The following is a 12,399-nucleotide window of genomic DNA, read 5'->3' as shown; positions in this document are numbered from 1 at the left end:
TCCTGGTTTATGCTGGTTACAGGACATTACATCTCTGCAGGTGGCCCCTATAACCGAATGTCTTTGTTGTCAGTCCAAATACCACATCAATGCATACAAAAAAACAAGGTTCACGGCGCAGTGTTTCACAACAACAACACATCACATTTTCCCATTTATAACGTGCGGTATGCATGCAGCACACACTGACTCTATACGGCTGAGGTTTTAATGTCACGCAGTGATCTACATGTTTGTACGTTCGTATGCATTTTTGCATCTGGTGGCATGCTAACCTTCCTTTGGGGATTAATAGAGTGTTGGCACGGTATGGTGTGTGCAGCGCGGGCCCCTCGGCCGTCTCCCTGTGCCGTATTCAACAGGGAGGGGAGAGCCCTTTGAAGATGACAGAGAGAATCTGGGCTGGGGCAGAACTATGGGCCCTGCTCTCTTCCTCTCAGAGGAAAAAGGGCCTCTTTCATTCACCTCTAAAGAGGACGGCTTATGCAATTTGTGGATAATGTGCCGTTACCGGGAGGAATGATGGCGCTTCTGAGGATGCCTGCGCCTCCCGATGTGTTAGCACTGAAGAAGAGCGGAGCCGTATGGAGCGCGGGAGAGAGGAATAACGGGCGTGGTTCTGGGAGAAGTGGGGAAACAGGTCTGACCTCTCTCTGTTTCTCCCTCGCTGCAAAAAAGACACAATAGCCCACATAGCCCACACCACTGGGAAGCCTCCACCTCTCCTTACCACCAGCTCCGCACAGAGGCTGACGAGCAGCAAGAGGCTAACACTCACTCCACGTGCTTGAAACGGGTTCAAAATGACTGCGGTGAAACCTGACACAACCAGTCGTACAAGGAAAAAAAAAAAAGTTTTGCGAGTGTTCGTGACCACATCTACAGCCCATGCAGAACTCCAGCAAATTTCAGACTTGCATGGCATGCAAACTGTTTATGAACTTCCCAGATTCATTTACAGATAACTTCCCGCTTACAACGACTACCTGATGAGAAGCCAATAGTTACACACAGGGGAAGGCAATACATACATAGGCTATCATCTGCTACAAAATATGCACTATATACATAGCCAAAACATGTACAAACAACTGGAGACTTAGAAGTTAGACCAAGAAATTAGTCCTAGATACTAAATCTAACAACAAAAATGTTTTGAACCACAACTAGCTGAATGAACATGAACAAAGACTGTTGTTAACTACATAGGATAAGTACTTTGAGCAACAACAGGGACAGAAGACATGGCAGGTTTATCTATCAAAAACAAGATTCTCATTATTGACTTTTTACTCTGAAATTCCTTGTTATTGTTGGCAGCTTTTCAGAGATTGTTCAGCTGCCATTCCATTGTAGATTGAGACTATTGCCAAGTCAATGTAGGTTGAAACAGACATTTTCCAACACAGCTGATTCAAATGATCCACTCGTTATGAACTCCTGAAGCTGCTTAATAACAAACTGATCATTTGAATCAGCTGTGTTGGAGCAGGGAGAGATCTAAAACCTGCAGGGCAGGGGGTACTCCAGGAGAGGTTTGAGAAACGCTGATCTAGGGGTCAATCTCATGATCTTTTTCATCAAACCCTTCTTGTAAACCCAGCTGAAGCCATCTATAATGGAGGACTGGTGGCATCTGGCTTGGAACCACATCAGTCTGACACTAACTGGGTCAAGGTTTCCCTCTGAGGCTGTGATCTGGAGATTTTCCGGTTCAGATTGGTATCAAACCCCCACATTCCCTATAGTATGGATGAAGAAGTAGACAACTGCTCTTTCCTGAAGTCACTGCAGATACCTGATGCAGTTGCATGTGTCTGTGTCTGTTTTTAAGCTGTGGTGCAAGAAGAAAAAAGAATAAAAACTCACTGAACAGGTAATTTTGTGAACAAATTTTAAACATACTGTGCTGTGCAGTGCAATTAATATCACAACTGCATTAGTGCCCAATTTGCAGACATTAATCGTGGAAATAATCATTGGGACACTGAAAATGTACATTTCTATTCCAGGGCTCCATGCCTCCACTTACTGTAAACACGACAAAGATTGAAGACAGAAATTCAAAGCTTTTGTCTGTAAAATAGAAAAGAGAATAACTGCATAGCATTTTGTGTATCAAAATTGAAACATCCTTCCCTAAATACAATGACAGCCTAATAATAGCAATTTTCCATTGACCCACACAGTTGAGGCCGTCTGAGACACTGCCGTTTCCTAATAACTGCCACCTGAGGAGCCGTTTGCGATCAAACGTGCTTATTTATAGTAGTGTCGTTCTATTGGTTGTGGTTATCACAGGAGTTGCAGGAATCAAATAAACACAGGTAAAGAACAGCTAGCAACAACGTGATCGAGCTTCCAGCTGTGCTAAAATATATACATAACAATGCGTCAAGGTTTCGGTGTAAATGTAGTGCCTAACAAGAATCTACAAGGTGAAATTCACACTGCATAATTTCTTTGAGAGTTATGAGAGTAATGATTCAGGGCATGGATTCACATAAAGACATTATGTATCACTAGGAAAAAGAAAAGACATGCGGTGTGGCATAGTGGTAAGGAGCAGAGCTCGTAACCAAAAGGTTGTGGGTTCAGTTCCCTGCTGGGGCACTGTTGTTGTACCCTTAGGCGAGGTACTTAACTCACAATTACCTCAACAAAAAATATCCAGCTGTATAAATGGATAAAATTTTAAGCTTTATGTTTGTAAGTCCCTTCCATCATTGTTAGTTCTTATCAAGGAGAGCCTGGTTGGTAACAGGAGGTTGCAGTGCTGATAGTATTGCCGTGCTAGCTATGGATGTTCTGTTTTAGATTACGGCCTCTTCAATGATGTTTGTAACAAGCCTGCAATACATGCAAACCTTGAATGATGACGGAGACAGGACTTAAATGTGAAGCCCAGGTAGCTGGATATCTGGGCCACAAGCATCTGTGGCTAAGGGGGGGGGGGGGGGGGGGGGGGGGGTTACAGTATGTCATATAAGATTTGTGGCAGCCAATCAGAAACATGGGTGTTCAGGGTTCCAAACCCAGCATGTTTCGTCTGGAAGAAGATTGATGTATTCTCCAAAAAGGGCACGTTGCTACCATCCCGCATTAAAAGGTGGATGGTATTAAAAGGCAAACAAAACTGCCCTCACAGATTTTGTTGGGCAATATACAGTGTTATTTAGTGTAAAAACAACATTACATATTACATTTGGAATTTTGAACAGATATTGAGCTCTAACACTGCAGATACAATGGAGGTGACAATAAGCTGATGTGGTATTGGGTGGTTGGCTATGTTTTTTTGGACTGGGTTGATCTGGATATAGGACTCATCCATACTGCTTTTCCTTCAAAGAGTCCTATCTGGGTTAACTAAACAAACCCTGTTAACCAAGACTGAGAATTAAATCACTCTTGCACTGTTATTTCACTTCAAACGATCAAACTGTCTTTGGGGAAAAGTTCCCCTCAGGGAACTCAACGGTAAAGTTCAAATGAGATTCCGGTTTAGCCTTATCTGCCCTGCGATCAGTAAAGCGAAAGCAGGTAATCCTGCCAGTCATCAGAAGCACTCACGGTGCTCTGTTCGAATGATATTAACCACCGAGCAGCGCGCTCAAGAGCGTGCGTTAAACCCACACGCCATGCAATCATTTGAATGAGCCTGGTACAGCCGTTTTGCTCTGTTGCCCATTGTCATGGTGATGCGTCACAGTGACTGAGGAAACAAAAGTGGCCTTCTTTTGATGGACCAGATCACTAGCTGGTTGATCCTCAGAAATCCATGAAACGCATACCACTGACCAGATCACTAGCTGGTTGATCCTCAGAAATTCATGAAATCCATGCAGTTTAATTGTATGGATTAATTCAGCAGGGAGGACAACGATCTCAATCAACCTTCTAATCTCTGCTTCTGTTCAGGCGCAGCCATTAACTTACATTTTCATTTTTAATCTTTCAGGAGATATTTACTTTTGATGTGCCCTTGGTATTGAATGTGAGTGGCTCTAAAGTGGGCATGTTAAAACGAGCAGAAACAAGCAAACCATCAATCACCAGCACTTCAAAGCACCTTTATCTACCGCTTTAGAGGGAAGGGAGATAAAAGACAGCACTGGGGGAAACTCGGTGCCAAAACACAAGCCCACCGCACTAACGGACACATAAATCACCCTTTTGTTGGCTATATTTAGAATTTAGTTTGATGATTCTCTCTACTTTGCATTAAACAGAAGCTCACTGAGCACCCCTAACACACAGGCACCAACACAAAGGCCCGGGAGAGAGGACTTTGCCAAGGCATCTCGCTGCATAGTTTTCAGGTGTAAAGATTAAACCCCCAGCTAACGCTCTGCACAATGGAGGCTTAAGAAAAAGGGAACCGATAGAAATAATAAACCAGTGAGTAATTTTCTTGTCTGATAATTAACTTCTCATTCCCTTTCCTCACTGGGAATATGAATACTTTCCTGTTCCAGGTTTTCTGGTTCTGATGTAAACTATAAAACAAGCACTGTCAGTGAGAGGGGGTGGTGTGTGTGTGTGTGTGTTTGTGTGTATGGGGGGGGGGGTGATGAAGATGATGATGATGATGATGATGATGAGGGTAAAGGGGAATCTGGCAAAATGATGAAGAAGTGAAGGAAGGACAGAGAGGTTAGCGATGAGTCAGGCATGCCTACGAGCGCAGTGCATCTTTTTTTGCCAGAGAGCAGGGTTCAGCTGTGAATATGTCTTTAAGAGCATGTTTCCCTCTCTTTCAAACAGGTGGGCCTCACATCCATGTCAAACATGCCATTAGCCACAAATTGAAGCTTTAGCTCATCACTTCAAATGATGACACCTCGAGTAAAACTATGATGTCCATATATGCAAAGAATATGGTCTGCCTACCATGTGGTACAATCTTACTTCCTAATTCACACTGAAGTTTATGCTTAGTGTAATCGGGGTTGGGGGGGGGGGGGGGGGGGGGGTAATGGAAGGGATTGTGTAGCTAATCAGCAGCAGAGGGGATGGCTGTATGGTCAGACTGGGAAAGCCAGTTCTGGAATGTGAGCAGGAGCTTGTAATTTTATGAATATTAATAAACACATCGCACATGGCAATGTATTGCAATAGTAATGTCTGTGGTAGGCTGCTAAAGGCTATTGGTACAAGTCCCATTAGAGCGGTTATGAAAGCAATCTGTGGAGAGTGCATTCATGAAAAAAAGACTTCCACACGCTGCAAACAGTGATTCCCACCAGCCCCCGCCACACACACACACACACACACACACACACACACACACACACACACACACACAAACACACAAACACATACACACACACAAACACATACACACACACGCACACAAACACACACACAAACACACACACACACCTAAAGCCACCTCTCACACCACCACCGTCAGATCTATCCAACACCCTCGGAGAAACTAATTCAGCATAAATTCCCACCACCGGTTTCATTTCTGTCACGACTTGAAACCGTTTCTGTCTGGTTTTCCTTTAAACCAAGTTCTCTGCGTGAACTGGGCTCAGAGCAGCTGTGTGAGAACTTAGGCTTTGGGGCCCTGACTGAAAAAAAGAAAGATAAGCAACAAACCAAAGGATCCATCTAATCAGATCTGCCCAGCCGCACAATCGCCTGTAAACACGAGCGCAAAGCCACGGAGGGTCTGTCTGCCGGGGTCTGGACGCGGATATCGGTTTCATGTGCTGGCGTGACACAAACAAACACACCAAAGCTAGCCGTCCTCACAAGGCACGTCTGAAGAACAAGGAACGACGAGCGACGTCTTTGTCCCCACACTTTTTAAGTCATAATTAAGAGAAAAAAAACTAAAAAAAAAAACAAAGAGCTCTCTTCCCAGAGAGCTGAAATAAGCTCAGTACTTGCAGCAGGTAGAACGGCCCCCTGGGCTGTGTGAGGTTTTCAGAGCAGTGACATCAGCACTGAAACATGAGAGACCGTACTGCGTGATACGACTCATATGTTGACAAAACATATTTCCAGAAATGGCAGTAATGTGAATTCTTTCCAGATCAGGTGACTTAAAAAGGGTTATTTTCTTGCTTCTTTTTTTGCGCGGATAAACAGAAGCAAAAAAACGTAATCAATTTTCAGAGAGGCTAATATAGCCTTTGCACTATGATAAGTGGGTAAAACTAGAAGGTGTTATAGCCACTTATCTGAGCCTTGAAGGTGTTAGTGTTTCTTTCTAATCTTTCCCTCTACTCCATTACAACGCGATTTACCTGTGGGCTGCTTTGAGCGCAGCCCTGCTCCACACTCTAAGCTTGACTGACGCGGTTGCAGAGATAACACCGAGCGAAGACAAGAAGCGGGAAAAAAAAAAAAAACACAAATACAATAAACACTCAAGTACGAGAGCGGGCAGAACGCCTGGGTAGTGATGTCACTCACGGTGATGTCATAGAGGGCTGCCTGGGCCATTGTGTACACCCAGCACTTCCCTTTCCAAACAGTTGCAACATGACCCTGTTCTCAATCTGGGCCTCATCAGGCACTACGCGGGCAAAAAAATCACTGCTGTCCCCTTAAACTCGAACCCTTCGCAGATATGACCCGCTTGGGTGTCCTTCCTGTTACCCCCAGAAGCAAACACACTGGCTGGTCAGTCTGGAGGGAAAAGCCCAAGCCGATACATTTCCTCAGGCCCCTTAGCTAAACAGATTAGAGTAAATCTCTCTGCTTGCTCCTGCTTGCTCAATCCGGCCCCTGAGAGGCAGTTTGGAGAGAGTGACAGGGACAGCATTGTCCGCTTAGGCCAGCCACCGCTCCCTGATGGGGACAGCGTGCACCATGGCGACGCTGTTGGCATGACTACACCTGTGGGGATTTCCCAGACGGTTTCTGTCCACTGCCCTCCTCCTTCGGAGTGACACGGTCACCCCCAAGTGCCACTGGAGCAAACAGATCAGCCAATCAGACGGAAGCCAGAGATTCAACTCTCCTGATGCGCGCTCTGGTTGTAACTTCCAACAACAGACTCAAACAGCGTTTTACTTTTTCCTCCCCTACAAACAGAGAGAGAGAACAGGAGAGCAGTCCTTTTTTTTAATAAAGGGGACCTCCTTTTTTACTGGACCTGGAGCTGGCTAGTCCAAACAGCACCAATATTTGAATGACAGGACGTAAGGAAAAACCTGTTTCGAAAGCAACCCATAATGCATTTCCACAACACATTTTGAAATACAGGCAAAATGTCTGCAACATGTAAAAAACAAAACTTAAAAAAAAAAAAAAAAAAAAAAACTTAAAAGTACCATTTGAACTTAAGTTCTGTTGAGTCAAATTCTACTCTTGTTTGAAGTACAAATTAAGAATTAGGCCTGAGAATCTATCGTGACAATTCTTCTGTCATAGCGCAAACTTCCCTCCTAATGATAATCCACCTATGACAAACCCATTCTACATTTTCTATTCTCTTCGGCCAGACCCAATTTGTCAGCTCCAAATAGCGCCACACCTTCCATTTTGACTTCGATTTGGCTTGAGCTGCCAAGAGAGCTATTCCTCCTTGCCGGCCACGTACTTCTATTTTGTCGCAAGAAATTCATTAATTGTGGATGCGTGGCAGGTGTTCAAAGAGGAAAACGTAAGCACAACTATCAGCATCAAGGAAACCAACACAGAGCGACCTGCTAACTTTAAGCCAAGCTCTACGGCGACTTCACGTCCCATGTCACAAATATGAACTTTACCACAACACTAGGCTATTAGATCGACTGTTCTTATTCGAGAGCTAACAAACCACACAGGTGGAATATCAGTAGGCTACACACCTCGCTACCAGCATCCACCCTCCGCTGCTGTAACAGGTTAGCCGTTTATAGGAATCGTCCACATCCCGCAATGATGTCTTGATTCGTTATTAATGATCTCTAACTTGCTTACACTTTTTATTGGATTTCACTCCGTTTTGCCACTGGCAACATTTTTGCTATATTTCAAATTCGATTAACAGAACTGTACAGAAGAAAACCAACCACTTAGCGGATAACAAAACGGCATTTAAACGCCAACTATTCGCGGAGCAGCACTGTTTACCTTGGCTCAGGTGCTTGCGTTACAGTTTCATCAAGGGACGGTTCATCGACTCATCTTTCACTTCAAAATCCTTCCCGTTAAAAACTCGAAAAGAGAGAGTACCCACTCATCCACGAAGTCGGTAATTGTAACGATAAATGAAAACAGACTGCTTCACTGAAGGGTTTACAGGTGAGCGGTGTGCGATGTCCTCTGATGTCGGGAAGTTGTAACCGAAGTTTGCGCTGACGAAGAGTTGGCGATCAGACAGGTGTGTTAAAACTCATGGCATTTTGCAGCGACACCTGTCAGTGGCCTGTAAATCACACAAAATGTAACTGCTGCTTAAATGTTCACACGGTTATCGCAAGAACAGAGTATCAGAGGGTTTCGCTGGCATCAGCAGCCTAATATCGGCTCTGGTAAGGAACATGAGTAATGTTTTTACCTGCTGCGCTGTTGATAAAGGTGTGGCACCCGCTTGCCGGAGGTGTTATTATTTCACGGATTACTTCTGTTTTCATTTATTTTTCAACTTTTGATTTCCCTCTGTGAAATAGAAAAAGTTCCGAAGGACTTAGATTACGCATTAACTGCAGGCAGCAAACTCGTCAATTACTGTATAGTCGCTTTTAGTTTCTCTCTCTCTCTCTCTCTCTCTCTCTCTCTCTCTCTCTCTCTCTCTCTCTCCCTCCCTCTCTCTCTCCCTCTCTCCCTCCCTCTCTCTCTCCCTCCCTGCCTCTCCCGTGACTCCGGTGTCCCATGTCTTTTTCCTAGTACGTGTATTTGAATTTCAGATGGAAGTCCGAGTGGCCTGCGCCGCTGGCAGTTTGCATGGCGTGTTAATGTGCTATCATGTGACCTTGGATCAAATCTTTGTGCTCTCGCGCACCCATGTACTTTTTAACCACTTTTTCGCGGTTTTCTCACAAAACGAATAACAGGAAGACTGAAATGCCAAAGGTTAGACTTTTTTCTTTTTTTTTTTTTTACCCTTTTTACCTTTTTCTCAGACATTCATTTAATAACAGCGCACCGCACATGTACATTTTTGTTACTAATTTGTAAGCATGTGTTTAACAGTTCTAAGAATAACCTAATGCTATCCACATGTCAATTGTTACGCAATTGTCGCAAAGGGTGCAGGTCAGAGCCAAAAAATGGTCATGGAAAGCCTATAGGGCATACCTATCCAATGGCGCCTGCTGTGGTTACCTCCATTCATCCGTAGGAAGACATATATTGCATTCCTTTAGCAGAATAGTAATTGTATACCTGGCATAAAATCTGACCATGTAATTTAGTCGTAATATTTTCCCGAAAATCTCTCCAGTTCTGTTTCAGAACACCGGCGCTTCTCGGCCTGTAAATGCCTTGATACATTTGCTGCAGGCAATACGTAAGTGTCAGTGTCTACGAGAACAATTTGGTTTTGGTGACAGATAGGACGCGCAGAGTGACATAACCCCGGTGCATGCTGATGGAACCTTTTTTTTTTGCACACAGAATATCAGATTTTCTTCTCGGGAAATGTGAGATGTTTCTTTAGCTCTGAAATATGACCTATCGCTAATGATTACCCGCATCTTGGCACAGAGGCAAGAAGTTACAACGGCCACAAGATCCAGCCTAAATCCTCCGAAAACATCCCGATGGAAGTTGCGGTTTGCAACCCGATCTCTAATACCATCGGGGCTCACCAAGCTAAAATAAAATAGGTCACAGCCCACAGGTACTGGGAGGTCCACTCTGATCACTGCAGACAGGTAAGGTGTATGGCATGGGTCTGTGTGGGAGTGGACGACGCGCCCCTTAGGAATGGGACAAGGGCCAGAAACCCACCCCCACCAAATGTCTTCTTCCTGGGAAAACTGGATTTTGCTGGAAGGGGTATGAGTGAGCCAGTTGCCATATCTGCTAAGAAAGAGGTGGCCCTCGACCCTGTGGCTCCTGTAAAATCTGTGTGCAACAGATGTAGGAGATATACAATAATATGAATATATTATAATTGTATTTACACAGTAAATGCATATTCCATATATGAATAGTGCCCATATGGAACTTATTTTTGAAATATTTTTGTATTGTGTATTTTCCACTTCATATTGTGGCATAGATGGCTTCTTCATCCTCTTTGTTTCTAATCTCTGCAGGCCCATCGGCAGTCAGCAGTGCTGTGCCAGGGGCTCTGCTCAGAGTGAGAACCGCAGTGCATTCTTACAGCACATTCTGTTTTCCACCTCCCACCCACCGCTCCTCCGAGAGAGTGGGGCTGGGGATTACAGCGTTTATCTGCTTTAACAGGGTGGCAGTGACGAAGTGTTCAGCTGAGAATCATGGGTAAAAAAAGGGGCTATGGTCACAGTGCACTGTCTGATGGTTCCAGAATGTGGCGTCTTCCGGAATTCCTCTGTTTTATGACATCACCTTTTCTGGGAACTAATGCAAGCAGCTCTTGTATTCTTTACATCTTCCAACAATCGAACAGCCTTTTGATCCAGTAAGAATGCTGGGTATATATTACAATAATACCAGAGTGACTTACTGTAGGTGAGATCACCTCCCCCATTAAAACTTCAGACCACATTAAGATTAATGTGTTTGGTTTTCACTTGTTTGATTTCTTGGCGCTCATTAATGTAATGGTGATTCATTACCAGCATGGTCAGAAAACTGCAGTGAGAAGGGAAACTCCGGCAACAGGTGAAAAAGCAAAACGCATACAGTACGCTGCCATTCACAGATACACACTCCACCTCAGTAACACCTTCTATCTAATAAAGTGTTTCTGTCGCGAGTGGGGTTATGCAAATACCCCTGGGCTGTGGAGGTGGAGGAGGAATGCGTTTAGCCAGGCTGTGTTTTAAAAGGGATTTATTGAGGGCCTGGAGACATGATCTCACTCTAAGCAACAATCAAGGGCGTGGTCACGCCGGTGACTCTGGAGCTGCTGTCACCATGGAGACAGCACACACAGAAAGCATGGCTGGGAATTAAGAGTAGCCCAAAGCGACTAAAACTCAGATTACTGGTCCCCGATTGCTTTGTGTGTGTCTTTATGGACTGTGGGCTCCGAATCCAGTTGCAGCTCTTTTATCTAGTAAAAAAAAAACAGACATCTCTGTGGCTATTTATTAGGTAAGCATGCCTATCTGTCAGTGCTGTTTGTATATAGAATCATTTTTTTTCATTTCATATTTCTTTTTTAAATCTATCTCTGCCTCTTCTGTGATCCAGCCAGCTCCAAACTAAATTATGTGTTTTGACACAGGTGACTTGACATATTGGTGTTCGTTACCTGTGACGTTTTCAAAACATAGACACGGACTCAAAATGGAGAACATGAACAGTCTTTTTTTTTTTTATCAACATGCATTCTGAAAGTGTAAACCCCATGAAAAAAAGCAATTGGTTTGGCTGTCCTACTCTTCTCAAGAACTGTATATCCCCTTCAAACCTGGGAAATGATTTATATGCTGATCTTGGTATGAATACACGGAAGCAATAAAATGCAAATGCAAACTGACAAAACATTTGCTTGTTTGGAAGATCTCAAGGACTGCTTGGTTGAAGGTGCGAATACAAATGGGGGTGCTGTTGTTTTGCCCCCCAAAACTCTGCGGTACCTTCCTTTTTGGGTTTCTTTTGTGTCGAGTACAGAAATGGTCACTGTGGTCCAACAAAAGCATTTGCTTCATTTATTTTCTGCTTGTTATGTTTGTCTGTGTTGTTTGAGGACAGAAGTGCTGTGAAGCAGAGGCATATATCTGTAGATTGATTGTAATTATTAATATTTTGTAATGGACTTCATGTTGACAGACCTGGTGTGAATCAGTGTTCATCTTCCCATAGTAATAATGAAGCTTTTTTGGAGGCAGAAAAGAAACTTCAAACATTTTATTACATTAAAATGTTCCATACAAACATATGCATACACACTATTTCATATTGCTTCAGACATAAGTTCTTTTTTAAACAATTCCAGTTATACAACTCTGTAACAAAATTTAAATACAACATTTATGAAAATATAAATCTCTAAACAGGTAAGTCAGTCCTGACAATACAAAGAATACTTTAAAAACATTCATTACCAGTATATTATCTATATGCTGCAAACATATAAGTTATGAAAAGTCATTCAAGTTACATAACATACAATGTACTGTATACTGGCTTTTGTATTAACACATTCAAATATACTCTTAAACTGGCATTCCAATATAGTATAAGACGTGAGTGAACTTGTTAGCAAAAACGTCATAATACATTTTTTCTCTTATAGGGCTAACATAATCACAACGAATCATATATAAACTCTAAACAATTCCGCCATGACAA

At 43.3% G+C, this 12,399-nt stretch overlaps 1 protein-coding gene across 3 annotated transcripts in view; it reads right to left on the bottom strand.

The window, feature by feature from the left end:
• Nucleotides 1-8,691, bottom strand: part of zgc:194930 (uncharacterized protein LOC557813 homolog) — a 19,438-nt gene extending 10,747 nt beyond the window's left edge. The window contains exons 1-2 of one of the 3 annotated variants that reach the window (XM_036551447.1): nt 8,507-8,691; nt 8,080-8,374 (exon numbers count right to left, since the gene is read on the bottom strand). The gene's annotated coding sequence lies outside the window, so the exon portion shown is untranslated. Of the gene's footprint in view, nt 1-8,079; nt 8,480-8,506 lie in introns of those variants that run through there. The other 2 variants (XM_036551448.1, XM_036551446.1) reach the window with 2 other exon arrangements.
• Between the last annotated feature and the right edge of the window lie 3,708 nt (nt 8,692-12,399).

The sequence above is a fragment of the Megalops cyprinoides genome, chromosome 18 (genome assembly GCF_013368585.1).
Source record: "Megalops cyprinoides isolate fMegCyp1 chromosome 18, fMegCyp1.pri, whole genome shotgun sequence".
NCBI lineage: Eukaryota > Metazoa > Chordata > Actinopteri > Elopiformes > Megalopidae > Megalops > Megalops cyprinoides.
Note: the sequence above shows the minus strand (reverse complement) of the source record. Positions and strands in the feature narration are given on the sequence as shown.